We start from the raw sequence: 15,866 nt of genomic DNA on the forward strand, positions 1-15,866 counted from the left end.
CGGAGCGCTCGCCGCCGCCGCCGCCGCCGCCTCCCCGGATCAGCATGCAACAGCGATCCGCGGCTGCGCCGGGGAGAGGGCGGGAGCGAGCGGGCGGGCGGGAGAGCTCTTGGGCGAGGGAGGAACAGGTTGCAGCCGAGCCCAGCGGTGGCCTGGCACGCGAGTTGTCCAGGGACCGAACTTGCTCACTGATGACTCGGTCTTCCTCTTCCACCCCGGCAGCTCTCCCCTCGATGGAGCAGAGAAGAAGATAGGGAACGGGGAGACCGGGAAAGGCGAGGAGGGGGAGAGCGAGGCGAGCGCAGAGGCGCAGCGAGGCGCGCACGGGAGCGCCCGGAGAAGCGGGGGCGGGGCCGGCGAGCGCGGGCTGGGCGGGATGGAGCCGGAAGGACCCCGGCCCACGTCGGCCGGAGGGCTCCCGGGACGCGGGGCTAGTGTGGCTCATTGATCGGTGTAGCCGGAGGGAAGGGGCCTCCTCTGCCAAAGACCGGGCTAGAGTAGCCTCTCCCCCAAGTCCTGCAGAGAGGAGACAGACCGGCGCAGCTGGCCGCGCGGCAAAGTCTCCGCCGGAGAGCCGAGGCCCGGCGGGGGCGCACACGCACGCGCGCACGCTCTCGCGCCGTCAGTGCCCGCCGGGGCTGTGCCCCGCGCACTGCCCGGCGCGCGGCCGCCCGGACCTTTGCGCTCTGCGTGCCCTGCCCCGGGGCCCGGTCGCCGCGTCTCCGCACCTCCCGGGCTCCGAGAGTACTGCCCTAGCATTCCCCGCGGAGAAGGCAGCACTCCCTTCTGCCCCTGTACCTACTTAGCAGCCTGGAGGCCCCGTGAGCGACGCTAGGACCTCCGGGGTCTCCGCACTCTCGGGTTGGAGCCAGCTCTGGTGGGAGCTTTTTGCATTTAGAGAGCCGCCCCCTCTCTAAACGCAATCTGGGATGGCCTCTTGGATTTGGCTCTAGGAGACCCCTGCATTTCTGGAAAGGTGGTCTAGACACCGGGTCCCCAGTAGTGAGTTCTACTCACTAAGATTTCAAAAAGGCTAAAACCACTTTTTTGAAATCTTAACAATCGGGGGATCCGCCCATCCCTACCTCTTACCCTCAGGTCAGCTCCACTGACTTCCTCGAACCCACTCCAGAAATGGAGAAAAAGTAGAATTAATGTTTGAGCTGCAGACGAGGGGAAAGGTGGACTTCAGGTCCCAGAGAAAGTTCCCGGGTTTAGCAACCACGCCCTTCCCCGCGTGAGTCAGTGGTCTGATCTGAAGACAGGTATCAGCTGCCACTGCTTTGCCTGAATGCAGGGTCCCTTCCAAGTTGTTCCCACCTGAGCGGTGGAAGAGAAGGCGGGGTGGGGCAGAGGAGGAAAACAGAAGAGTGACCAGAGGCTGGAAATCCTGGGTGAGTGTTCCCTCGCAGATGTGAAAGGCAGTGCCTGTGTGTGAGATAACTGGTGAGAAGGGAGACAACGTGATGTCTGAGTGAGGAGCAGTGTGTTCCTCCGTGGACGTGGCGGGGCAGCAAGGCCATGTGAGCAGTGACACAGGCTGTGTGAGAATGTCTGTGTGAAGGGAAAGTCTCTGGTGGTGGAAAACCCCCACCCGCGGCAGGCACTGCTCCCTTTGGGCATGGCAGGTTGACCTTTTGCTTCAGGGGAGCCCATTTTGGGTCCAATTATGATTTGAAGTGAGTCAGCTCTAATTAGTATTTTGCTTTCCTTACTCCCTTACCCTATCGTCTAGCTCCCTTAATCAGAGGGTCCTTTTCTGTCTGAACACCTATTCAGAGTGAAAGGGAAGGTGGTACTATGAACCCAAAGCCCCATCAGCTGTCAGTTGTTTGGACCCAGTCACAAGTGACTCTCTCAATAGCTCTGTAAACTACACAGGGTTAGAAAAGGCTCTCAGAGAAGACCAAATCCATGCTTTCAGAGGTAGGACCGTAACCCATAGCACAAAATTCATTCAAATCACTGGACAAATATTTTTAAGCCCAAGGCATTGTTTCAGGAACTGAGCACACACTCCTGAACAAAATTGTGTTGTCAGTCTTGTTAAGTCGCATTGGACTCTTTACAACCCCACAGACTGCAGCACATCAGGCTTCCCCATCCTTCACCATCTCCTGGAGTTTGCTTAAACTCATGTCCACTGAATCGGTGATGCCATCCAACCATCTCATCCTCTGTAGCCCCCTTCTCCTCCTGCCCTCAATCTTTCCCAGGTTCAGAGTGTTTTCCAGTGAGTTGGCCCTTCCCATCAGGTGGCCAAAGTATTGGGCAAAATAGATGATGACAAAAATAAAGCATCTGCTTCTGTGATTAAATTGTATAACCTTACTGGCTGGAATGCATGATGGATCTCATTCTCATACTGCAGTATCACCCCCTTTGATCCTTGTCCTGGCCTTTAAAGGCTGGAAGGTGGCATGCCTAATTGTTAATGCTCAGAGAAGCAAGGCTCACCAACATATTACTTCCAGGAAGAGTTTTTGGGAAGACCAGGAACCCTTGACTTGTGTCTTCAATGTCGCCCATACAGCAGAGATCCAGATTCCTTTGCTCTTTCTACAATATCCTCTGTGCTCTGTGGCTGTTATAATTCTTTAGGGACCTAGAATTCCCACTGCTGCTGCTGCTGCTGCTAAGTCACTTCAGTTGTGTCCGACTCTGTGCAACCCCATAGACGGCAGCCCACCAGCCTCCCCTGTCCCTGGGATTCTCCAGGCAAGAACACTGGAGTGGGTTGCCATTTCTTTCTCCAACGCATGAAAGTGAAAAGTGAAAGTGAAGTTGCTCAGTCGTGTCTGATTCTTTGTGACCCCATGGACTGCAGCCTACCAGGCTCCTCAGTCCATGGGATTTTCCAAGCAAGAGTACTGGAGTGGGGTGCCATTGCCTTCTCCGAGAATTCCCACAGCAGGATATTATTCATAGAAATGAGAGGGCCCCCTGGAGTTGAGGCTTCCTTCCCGCCTTCCACCTTCCGAGGAGGCACGAATCACAAATGTATGGCCGGGGATGATGTAAAGTCTGCAGGGGAGCAGGAGTGCCTCTGTAGGGGGTTAAAACTGCGACTTCCTGGAGGGTGCAGCCCAGGAGCACAGAGGCAAATATGATGGCGTGAATAGCTTTCGGAATGGACTTGGCCTAAGGACAGTAATGCTGGGAGGAAGGCACTCTCACATATTCACCCCCACCTGGCTTCACAGCCCTCTGAGATCTGTGGACTGCTTTCATGCTCTCCCATGCCTCCATTCTCCCAGCCCTCAGATGGCTACAGTTTTAACGGCTGAATAATAGTTTATATGTCCTTAATAATTTTCAATTTATATAAACCACACTCCAAACCTCTGAGGTCAGCCTGGCAAACATGTATTATGACCCTGATTTGGTGGACAAATCAGAGTTTCATAAATGTTAAGTGGTTTGTCCACATCTAATGAGAGGCAAAGCTGAGACTTGTAACAGCTCTTCTGACTTTCACTTGATGGTTCTTTCTAATATCCAGGCTAATTTCTTCTGGGCAGTAATAGTGTAGTTCCAAATTGTTCACAATCAAGAGAAGAAACTATCCAGTCACACTAAGCCTATGGGAATACTGTGCTTACCATCCTCAAATTGAATGTGATCAGTGACCAAATGCTCCTGGGACTATGCTGGGAAGATGCTTAACTGGGAACACAACTACTGCCCTCAAGATCTGGGAGGATCCTTAGGGAAAAAAAAAACCTGAGATTAGGTCACTACCATAATGCCCTTTGTAAGGGAACTTGGTGGGCATTCTCCTTCCTGTGTCCCTAGTTCCACTGTCCTCTTAAAGAAACCACAAATGGAAATGTAAAAAATCAGATAACTCGGATTGGAAACTGGTTTCCTAAAATCCCTTTCCAGCTCCGGAGGGCTATTAGCCATATTTTTATGTTGTTAGAGCACCATCTACTGGTCATGTGTGAGCACTTCGCTGTGACCTCAGATACTTGGCTGCCTCACACCTCATACCTCAGGGTCTAGACATTCCTAAAGAGGTGACCTCTGGTCACCAGACCTCTATTCCCCTGTCATACTTTCTTGAAGCCTAAGCCCAAAATTTTACCATCAATGCAACCAGGCATCTCATGGTACTTGAAACATGCAGTCCCCCACACTGGACATAGTGGTATGAGGTCAAAACACACACACACATGAGCTAAGACGGTGCAGCCGAAAGGTCTACGTGTATTTTCTGCACAAAGTGACCTGCAAACTATAAACCCAAAAGGATCTAAGAAAGCAAGTGAAAACCTTTCCTAGCATACGAATCCAATGCAGACAGTAACCCTAACCCCTCAGCCCCTCTGTTCCAGTGCACCATTCAGAGTGCAAGCAGAAGAGGACTTAACTGGTAGAGGGTCCCTCCAGCTTCCCTGGAAAGGAAGGCAACAATGTGGCCACACTCCTCCTGAACCAGGCAGGCCATGGGAGTTTGTACCAAGATGGAGAGACACAAGTGGCAAAGATGGAAAAGCACTTAGCCTCTTTCCCTCATTCATAAAGCTCTTCCCGGATCCGTCAGGCCATGGGCCATCTTCACAGGAGATTTCAGCCCGTCACTTAGGAGTCTGCAAACCTTGCCTCATCCAAAACCTCTGTTCCCTCCCACCAGCCCCACCCCCCTCTCCATTCCCAGCTCTATCCAGATAGCTTATGCTTGCTTAAGTGATCAGAGCCCCTTTTGTTCTATTTTTCCCCTGCAGAGCCTTTCCAAGAAATAGACTCTTATGCAAAGCAGTGCTCTAAGGAACATAATGCAGAGAGGATTTGGGAGTGGGTTTTAAGAAAAAAGTTGGCAGGAGACCATGTGCACATTCACAGCAGAGCAGGAGAGCATTATGGCGATGCAGACATCTTGGGAGTCTGGTGGCTTCCACAATACCTTACAGCCCTGACTTGGGTAAAAACATAACTTCACGTCCTTATGTAATGTCTGTGCCTAGAACCAGCATTTCTCAAACCTATGCCCGAGAAACCCTACAGCACCAACACTCTATCAACTAACTATAGATGTGCAGATTTTGCTAAAATATGTTTTTCAAACCATTCATTTATGACAACTCAATATTTCCTGGGTGCCAACCATGGAGATATTATCTCACTGCATCTTTGCTGCAGGACTGTGAGACACACTATTATCTGGGGCCCAGAGCTTCAGGGATGTGTCCAAGTGCACAGAGAGAGGAAACAGAGCTGCAGCTCCTGATAATAAGGTCAGGGTTCCTTACAGTGCGCAACCACTCTTAACATACTGCATGTCAGGATGTTTTCCTTGCTTAAGAGTCTGGTCATAGGTACAGTCTTAGACTTTGGAGAATAAGCCATGGCCTTGAGCCAGAGAGTCTCACTGAGGGTTAAATTTCTAAGAATACCCATCACCTGTCCCATAGGGATGTTACGAAGTTAGCTAAGCTCTTAGATCAGTACCTGGCACACAATTGGTGCTATATATGTATTTGTTAAATACACTTCAGCTACGGTAGCTGTGACCACCGTACATACAGCAAACACTGCACATCTGGCTGTGTCCTGCTTCTAAAAGCAGACTTCAGAAGCACAGCCCAGCAGTGTGTCTGTGGTGTGTGCAGAGTAGACAGAGGCACGAAGAAATGTGCCTGAAATTTGGTCAGAAAGACCATGAGGGAAAAAGAGAAAAGAAAGCAAAAGATTAGAGACCAGAGTCTAAAGAGCCCAAAGGCCTTGATACCTGGTGAAAAGGTGCCTCCTTAATTCATAAGCCCATGGAACGAATAAGAATTAACCCCTTTTAATGTGCCAGGCATTATTCTCAAGGATTTGGAGGCTCAAGGGAAAATTAGACACAGTCATGGCCCCTAAGAGCTTACAGTTTTAAAGAGGAAAAGGGGAAAACATCCTTATGAAGAACACTGATAGCAGTCAGAATGTGGCGAGCACTCTAAGAGAGCACAGGTGGGGTAAGACCCAAGGAGGGAGACATTCCCTCAGGCTGGAGGCAGCTCGGGAAAAGAGAAGAATCAGCATGGCACTGGGGGCCCAGAAGCCCTGGGGGACAGGACGGCCTGAGCTGGGATGTGGTGATTAATGATAGGGAATTCCTGAACCAGTCAGCACTTCATTCTCTTTCCATGCATCTAGGATCACGAAGAGTCTAGCATTACCACTTCAATCCTTTGTTTTCCATAAGATGAGTCACTTTTCAGCCCAGACAAAAGTCAACCTTAAGAGAAATTAACCCCCTGGTGACTCAGATGATAAGGAATCTGCCCTCAATATGGGAGACCCTGGTTCAATCCCTGGGTTGGGAAGATCCCCTGGAGTAGGGAGTGGCTACCCACTCCAGTGTTCTTGTCTGGAGAATTTCATGGACAGAGCAGCTTGGCAGGCTACAGTCATGGGGTCGCAAAGAGTCGGATACTAAGCAACTATGACTTGGGTTTCTCCAATGGCTCAATGGGTAGACAATCCACCTACAATGTAGGAGACACAGGAGATGCAGGTTTGATCCCTGGGTAGGGAAGATCCCTCGGAGAAGGACATGGCAACCTATTCCAGTAAGTATTCTTGCCTGGAGAATCCCATGGACAGAGGGGCCTGGGGGCTACAGTCCAAAGGGTCACAAAGAGACACAAAGAGTCAGACACAACTGACTAATCACGCACCACGCATGTACCATCTATTGGGAAAGTCAGTTTGGAGGTCCAGTGTCTAGCCCCAGACAACCAAGGATGCCTGCCCCATCACCTCAGCACCTGCCATCAGTGTCTAGTCCGGCTGCCCAGTCAAGATAGAAGGCGGCAGGACCACTCCACAGAGCTCCAGCTCTGACTGACGGGAATGAGCCAAGAGTGCATTGTCATCTTACATCATTGTTGTAAGAACAACGGACAGAAACACGCCTCTCCGTCCACCCCCTTGGCCTCTTGACTCAGAAAAAAAAATACAGCCCACACACACTGCAGAGCTCACTAAGCCTGGTGGGCTAGGGCTGATTCATTCATTCAGCAAACAGAAAATGAGCGCCTTTCACATGTCAGGCGTGGCCTCGGGGACCGGAGTCAAGGGGACAGTGAGGAGACTGAGAGGGTGCCAGGCTGCATCCTGCATTGACCAGCCAGTCTTGATCCACTCACTCCCCACATTTCACTCTTGAAGACGATGTCCAACAGGGAAAGTGGCTCACAGCCCAAGGATAGCCTAGGGGAGCTCTGACCACCCAGAGAAGAGAACGCGTGCCCATCCCACCCACCAGGCTTGCCTCTCACAGGACTCTGGGTTGGAATCATCACAGATTAAGCCACCACCTGTCCATCACCACACCCTTTCTCTCCCACTCTCTCCTCCGCTGAGCAGCTGCTTACACCCACCTGGTATAAAATAATCAGAGTGAATAAGGCATTCCCATATGATATGGACTTGAGGCCAGCTTTGAAATGTGCATCTAGGCAGACCAGGCTGGCTCTGTCCCCTTCCAAGCCCCCGGAAATGGTACAAAGACCCCACTGACCTCATGTGGTCCTTGTTCTCCCCTCCTCCTCCTTGACCACACTAGAGTCTGGCACCACTGACCGCCTCTTGTCCCTCACTTAGCATCTCAGTTTCCACTCGTCCCACCTCACCACCTCCTCTTCCTCCTCTTCCTCCTCTTCCTCCTCTCCCTTTATCAGGGGAGCCCCTCATGAATCTGCCCTCAACCTCCTGACCTTCTCCCTCTGACTCCTCTCCCTTTGGGGTCACGTCCTTACCCACAGTTTCAGCTACCCCTCTATTTCCCCATCCAGCCTCTGTCCCGTACCTTTCACCTCATTTCCATATGCAAATACACAATTAAGCAATGGGTATCTCCATGAGCACTGGGCTATCCATCATCATCTCAATGCATTTAAAAGTGAATTCATTATAATTCCTTCAAAGCAAGTTCCCCATCCAAAAATTACACCTTCTACCAGGTGACATGATTCTCCCTGTCAGTCGCTTGACTGCAGCCATAGGTCCTCACTACCTAAAACAGGGCCAAACTCCTTAGTCTGACAAGTCAAGACAATCTGAATCCATACCTTGCCAACACCATCTCCGTGTTCCAGAGTATTAACATAGTTATAAAACTTTAAAACTCTTGCTCACAGCACCTGCTTCAGACTGACCCAAGCACAGTCTTCTTTTCTGCTTCTCTGACTCCTAGGTGTCCTGTGGTGGTTTAGTCACTAAGTCGTGTCCAATTCTTGGGATCCATGGACTGCAGCCTACCAGGCTCCTCTGTCTATGGGATTCTCCAGGCAAGAATACTGGAGTGAGTTGCCATTTCCTTCTCCAGATGTGTGGTTCAGTTCAATTCTGCCTTTTCCATGAAGCCTTCCATAACCTCTCCAACTCTAGGGAGCTTTCTGCCACCTCTCCAATTCAATCTATGATCTCTACCTCCTGCAAACTCATAAAACTTTTGTATCACTCATGGATAGTAACGTGTTTACTCACTGTCATTGTTGCCATGGATATAAGTTCACCAGTACATTTCTATTTAATTTTACAGTTAGGTATGCTGTGTCTCCTCCACTGTGGTATAAGCTTCTTAAATGCAGAAGACATATCTTCCCCTTCTTTATTCCCTGGTGTGCCTGCATCATTCTCCATGCATGTGTGTGTGCTAAGTCGATTGAGTCATGTCTGCCTCTTTACAATCCTATGGACTGTAGCCCGCCAGGCTCCTCTGTCCAAGGGATGCTCCAGGCAAGAATACTGGAGTGGGTTGCCATGCCCTCCTCCAGAGGATCTTCCCAATCCAGGGATCGAACCCACACCTCTTACATCTCCTGCATTGGCAGGCAAGTTCTTTACCACTAGCACCACCTGGGAAGCCTTTACTTTAGCAGGTCTTTACTAAATACATAGTCAAAGAATGAATGATTGAATCTCCTGCAACTCTTTTTGGTGAAAAAGAGCTTTGGCATCAACCAGGTAGCTGGTCCCTGTCTGAGGGACTGCCCTTCTCCTAATACATTCTGCCACTGAGTCTGTTGTTAAGTATTTCCAGTTGTTCCTTCTGGGTTGAGTGTTCGTTCTCGCCTTAATAAGAAAGCATGCTTAGCACTCATGTAGGAGATCAGGTGACTCTAATTCAGGGGAGCTTTTCTAGCACAATAACAACCTCACCCTCATTTTATCCATCATAAATTATAGGGTTCATTCCCCTATGAGGAACAGCTCCTGCTCTTTAAAAACATAATTGAATTAAGATTTGGGATATCAGTTATTTAAAAAGAGACATCCAGATCTCTACACAGAGAATATTTTCAGTTCCCTTTTCACAGAACATAAAACAAAGAATAAAATTCTGCTTCAAAAAAAATCAACTACAGTCTTAATCGGTTCTATCTCTTCTCTCTACCAAAAAAGGCAAATGTCATCACCATACCTCTTTCCCTTATGAAGAACTGCATGTGAAAGAGATATACCACTTTTGATCGTATGCAGATACATGCACTGGCTTCTAATCTGATCTCAAGTTCTGCCAGGCCGTGTCCAGACATACACAAGGAATCTTCCTATGCTGTTCAGAACTTTCAAACAGGCTTAACACAGTACAATCAAAGGTGAAGAATTATAAGCTTTTTTGAAGTTTTCTAAATACTCGTAATATGTCATTTAAAAATGGGAAAGGTGGAAATGTAATTCTCAATCAAAAGAGAGAATTTATGAAATACTTCTCTCTAATACATCGCACAGAGTCGGATATGACTGAAGCAACTTAGCAGTAGCAGCAGCAGCAGCAATACCCTTAATAAGCCTGTCCTTTGGACACACACATAGACATACTACACAGCCCTTTCCATTAAAGACTTTTTGTGGTTTTTTTTTTCTTCACATAATCCCCCACCATTCAATCACATTCTTCAAAGAAATTCTGCCAGATATAAAGTGGTCAATGTATTAATATAATCACCCAAAGCTTCCTATCATGCATGCTGTTTTCCCTTTGTTAAAATAATCTATATTTTCCAGTAAGTCATAATTTCATATTGCAGATTCCAGAACTATTAAAAAAATGGACATGCATCAAGCAAACAAAGAATAATTACAAAGAAAAGTACTAATTAATGGGCTTCCCATTCAAGATAGCGGAGTAGAAGGACATGTGCTCATCTCCTCCTGCGAGAGCACCAAAATCACAACTAGTTGTTGAACAGCCATTGACAGGAGATGCTGGAACCCACCAAAAAAGCATACCCCGTGTCCAAAGACAAAGAAGAAGCTATAGTGAGGCAGTACGAGGGCACAAACACAATCAAATCAAATCCCATAGCCATGGGAGAGAACAATAATACCACACACTGGAGAACAATAATACCAAAGAAATCCTTCTCTTGTTGTGAAGGTTCTGAGCCTCACATCAGGCTTCCAATCCTGGGGATACAGCAAAAGGACTAGGAATCCCCAGGGAACCTGACTGGGAAGGCCAGTGGGATTTGATTACAAGATTCCCACAGGACTGAGGGAAATCAATTCCACTGTTGGAAGGCACAAACAAAATTGTGCATGCACCAAGACCCAGGGTAAAGGAGCAGTGACCCCACAGGAGACAGAACCATATCCACCTGCTAGTGTTGGAGGGTCATCTGGGTAGGTGTGGGTTGACAGTGGCTCACCACGGGGACGGGGGCACTGGCAACAGCAGTCCTGGAAGGTCTCCTCGGCTTAAGTCCCCCTGGAGGTCACCATTAACCCTACCTTAGAGCCCACTGACCCCAGGGCTGGGTCACCTCAGGCCAAACAACTAGTGGGGAGGGAGTGCAACCCCACCCATCAGTACATAATTGGACTACAGCTTTACTGAGCAAGCCCTGCCCACCAGAGCAAGACCTAGTTTTTCCCATAGCCAATCCCCCCCAACAAGAAGCTTACACAAGCCTCAGCCTCATCCACCAAAAGGCAGACAGAAGTAAGAAGAACCACAATTTTGCAGCAGCTAAAATGAAAACCACATTACAGAAAGCTTATCAGAATGAGAAAGCAGAAAGTTATGTCCCAATGAAGGGACAAGATGAAACCCCCAAAAAACAACTAAATGAAGTGGAGATAGGCAACCTTCCAAAAAAGAATTCAGAATAACAGAATGGAGAAGATGCAAGAAATGTTTACTGAAGACCTAGAAGAACTAAAGAACAAACAGAGATGAACAGACTAGAAGGAATCAATAGAAGAACGGAGACAGAAGAACAGACAAGTGACCTGGAGGGCAGAATGGTGGAAATCACTGCTGCAGAACAGAATATAGAAAAAAGGATTGGAAAACAAAAAAATGAAGACAGTCTGAGAGATCTCTGGGATGTTAAATGCACCAACATTCGCATTACAGATGTCCCAGAAGGAGAAGAGAGAAAAGACCCAAGAAAACATTTGAAGAGATAATAGGTGAAAATTTCCCTAACATGGGAAAGGAAATAGTCAACCAAGTTCAGGAAGCACAGAGAGTCACAGGCAGGACAAACCAAGGAGGAACACATCAAGACATATAGTAATCAAAATGACAAAAATTAAAGACAAAGATAAAATATTAAAAGCAACAAGGGAAAAATGACAGATAATATACAAAGGAACTCCCATAAGGTTATCAGCTGATTTCTCAACAGAAACTCTACAAGTTAGAAGGGAATGGCATGATATAGTTCAAGTGATGGAATGGAAGAACCTACAACCAAGAATACTCCACCCAGCAAGACCCTCAGGCAGATTTGACAGAGAATCAAAAGCTTTCCAGACAAGCAAAAGTTAAAAGAATTTAGCACCACCAAACCAGCTTTACAACAAATGGTAAAGGAACTTCTCTAGGCAGGAAACACAAGAGAAGGAAAAGACCTACACAAATTAAACCCAAAACAATTAAGAAAATGGTAATAGAATCATACATATTAATAATTACCTTAAGTGTAAAATGGATTAAATGCAGCAACCAAAAGACATAGATTGGCTGGGCAGATGAAAACATGTACATGTATGCACTTCTACTTGCCACATCACTCTACTTAACCCTCCAAATTATATGTAATTATTTTATATTGTTAGGTTAATCATGTTTCCATTATGGCTTGCAATTGCAATTATCTTTTATTTTTGTCTACTGATTGTGAAAACTGATAAATATCTTTTACTATTGTGATATGTAACAATTATTCACTTAAAACCATTGTGTCACAATTGGCCAACAGAAAATAATAGAATTCTATATCACTAAAATTACCACTTAATAGAAAAACCTGTAATCACTTTTTAAAATCCAAATGCATATCAGAATTGTCTTGGAATTTTTTTTTGAAAAATACAAATGCCCAGGTATTGCTTTTTTTCTCCAAACTCCGGAAGTGTTTCTAATGAGCAGTCATGTTTAAAAACAACTAGACTATACAATGCTGTTTTACTTTTATCAAGTTTATTTCACTTTCTATTTCATATTCAGTGCCCCCTTTTCATTTAGTTTATGTTTTCCAATTTCTCCATCTCTTTTTTTGTTGTTGTTCTTTCTCAAGCCTTTATCAAGCATAGTAGAAAGCTTTTGTATACATATATATATAATATGTATAATGTAATATATTTTAGAAAAATTATGAATTTTTGCCTAGTTAAAAAATTTATACATTTTTATTCCTCTTGTTTGACTTAGTAGGAATAGAATGCTAGATTGTTAGGTTTCTAATTTACATTCACTCAAAACTTTGATATAGTTCCATGTATTTTGGCATCCAGTACTACTGCTAAAAGTCTAGAAAATTTATTATCTTAGTGATTTTTTTATATATATGGAATTTAGAAAGATGGTAATGATAACCCTGTATGTGAGACAGCAAAAGAGACACAGATGTATAGAACAGTCTTTTGGACTCTGTGGGAGAGGGAGAGGGTGGGATGATTTGGGAGAATGGCATTGAAACATGTATAATTTCAAATATGAAACGAATCACCAGTCTAGGTTCGATGCATGATACAGGATGCTTGGGGCTAGTGCACTGGGATGACCCAGAGGGATGGTACAGGGAGGGAGGTGGGAAGGGGGTTCAGGAAGGGGAACATGTGTACACCCGTGGTGGATTCATGTTGACGTATGGCAAAACCAATACAATATTGTAAAGTAATTAGCCTCCAATTAAAATAAATTTATATTTTAAAAAGAATTTTTTGAATGAGGCTTGAAACTTCTAATCCAATTCTGAGAATATAAAGAAATACAACGTTGTAAAGAAACACAGGAAATTAACACGGGATACAGAACTATTAACTAAAGTACAGATTTTGTTCAAATTTCACAAAAATCTATGCTAGCGTCCATTATTTATTTTCATACCTTATTCAAGACTCCACATTGTATTCAACTGCACTGAGCAGCTTCAACTGCATGCAACAAATTCTGGTAAATTCTCTTTTCATTTTTATTCTATTACAAATATTTTCTAATTTTCCATGTTAGGGCTTCTTAGATACACCCATCATTTAAAAAGAATCATACAAAAGATGTTTAATTACCAAATACATGGGATTTTTAAAGTATCTTTAGATATTAATTTCTCATTTTGATATTAATGTATCATTTAAATGCTTTCTTCTCTGCAATCACTCTCTGTTTTTTTCAGTCTTCTAACTATTGAGGCTTTCAATGCTAAATCAAAGATCTGTCTCGGTAAATGTCACATTGCACTTGAAAATATGTGGGTTATTTTCAAATATCTTTTGATATTGATTTCTAACACAATTCCACAGTGATAAGAGAACAAACTCTGTGTGACTTCAATACTTTTAGGCCATGAAATATTTGCACTTTGTTTTATGTCCCTGAATATGTTCCAGTGTCTCCTAGCTTATAGCCTAAGGGAACTTGAATAGAATTTGTATCCTATTGTTGTCTGAAAATTGTATAATCTTAATTGTGTTGAATTGGTTCATGGTGCTCTTCAGGTCTACTATATCCCTCTACTTCTCTGTATATTAATTTCTGAGAGTTTGATATTGAAACTCCAACTAAAAATCTTAATTTATCTACTTAAAAAATAACTGCAATATAGATTGGAACTATACGTAACCTTGTTCTGTATTTTCCATTCCTCTTGAAAATGTATCCTTGCATAATTTAAATGTATACTTGCATAATTAAAAAAATTTAAATTATAGATTATTAAAAAAGAAAAATACTAATTAGTAATAATACTAATACTTATTATGTGCAAGGCACTGTCCCAAGTCCTTTACTTTCTTTATTTCTCAGAATAATTCTATGTGGTGGGTACTGTTATAATCTGCATTTTACACATAAGAAAAGCAAAACTGAAAGAGAAGAAATAATTTCCCTTAAGATCAGATAGTTGGTGAATGACATCACAGAAAGTCAATCCTAAGTCTGTTTGACTCCAAAATCCATTATCTTAACCACCACACTGTATAGCCTCTCATGATATCATTAATAGAAATGGGGTAGTCACTTACTTTCATGATGATCCTACAATTCTGAGGCAAGAAAATGTGCAGACACCACAGCAGGTGCTGAAGGACCCCAGAATAAGCAAGTCATGTTTGTGTAAGACAAGACAGACTTATCCCCCAGTCCTGGTTGGGCTTATTACCCCCAGGTACAGAACGACAGCAGTAGTACCCACCCATATGAATCTAAGGAGACTATCAACAGACCAGCTGTGACAACGGATTGTCAAGTGCATTGTACTTCAAGTCATGCTGCTATTATTAGACTGACCTGCCTTGGTTCTGCATTGTTACATCTTCAAACATAAGCCATGCAAGAACTGAGCCCTCTTTCAAACACTATTGAAATTCTTCAAAACTTCTCAAAATCCAGAGTGTACATTACTGTACACAGTTTACTCATGATGAACATAATTTTCCATCTACCTACTTATTATCTGAAGAATGGCCAAATCTACCCCAAATGCCCCAACCTCTGAGCTCCTTGGCAGGTCAATCCAGGTAGTAATCTGGAAAAATTTTCAGTCTAACTCTGGAGGGGTCACTAAGGGAGTGAGAAATAGAATATTTCCTACCATATCAGTAAACAAAGGATGGCACAGACACCAGAAATTGCAGCCGCCATGCAAGGTGAGCTGGTGAGCCCTGAGGGAACTCAAGAAGGAAAGAATATCTGCCATCTAGTAGCCATCAGACTGCAGCTACTCCCTACGGTGATCCCTGAGGAAAACTCAGGATGTAAAAAAAGAATACTGGCCACACAGCTGAGGTGCATATCAAAAGAATGACTGGAGGGAGCCCAGACTCTTGCATCTTCCCATACATAGAAAAGCACTAAACTCCTTAACTTGCAATATCTGGTTTTCCTTTAATTAATAATAATCTTTGGATGTTCAGACTACCTGCCCTTTGTTGCAAAACTTCTATATAACCTGGATCCCCTCACCTCACCACTTGAGATGCTGTCTCCCAGGCTTGAAGTCCTAAAAATTCCCACCAAATAAAACAAAACTCTCAACTTTTAGGTTATGAATACTCTTTAAGTCAACAGGAGGGAAGGGAGGAAGGAGAGGAGATGTTGTCCAGCCACAGAGAAGGGTCCGCTGCACTGCAGACCCAAGTATTAGTCAGTGCTCTGCATTCAGGAAATTCAAGGGTAGTGCCATTCTGACCATTCAGGAATATCGATCCTGATCATTCAGTATGGCTTTAATTTCTTTTCTATGAATACTTCTGCTGCCAACGCGTGCCACTAAAGGATTCAGCACATTTAAATCCTCATGCCTCTCAACTTGTTGTTTTCCTGCCTGCACTCCAGCAGGTAAGACACCCACAGACTCGCAGTGCTCCGGGCTGTAGAATTCACAGGAGTCTATAATGTTCAGGTTATTTTTAAACTTTCA

General features: G+C 44.9%; 1 protein-coding gene across 3 annotated transcripts in view; it reads right to left on the reverse strand.

Moving 5' to 3' along the window:
• The window catches only part of CACNA1E (calcium voltage-gated channel subunit alpha1 E), a 675,786-nt gene that overhangs the window by 338,912 nt on the left and 321,008 nt on the right, over positions 1 to 15,866 (reverse strand). Inside the window, exon 1 of one of the 3 annotated variants that reach the window (XM_086343503.1) lies at positions 1,093 to 1,230. The exons of the other annotated variants lie outside the window; for them this stretch is intronic. The gene's annotated coding sequence lies outside the window, so the exon portion shown is untranslated. Of the gene's footprint in view, positions 1 to 1,092; positions 1,231 to 15,866 lie in introns of those variants that run through there. 3 annotated transcript variants of the gene reach the window in all.

Source organism: Bos grunniens, chromosome 16 (assembly GCF_055505025.1).
Source record: "Bos grunniens cultivar Pamir isolate PY7600 chromosome 16, Bosgru_T2T1.0, whole genome shotgun sequence".
NCBI classification, from domain to species: domain Eukaryota; kingdom Metazoa; phylum Chordata; class Mammalia; order Artiodactyla; family Bovidae; genus Bos; species Bos grunniens.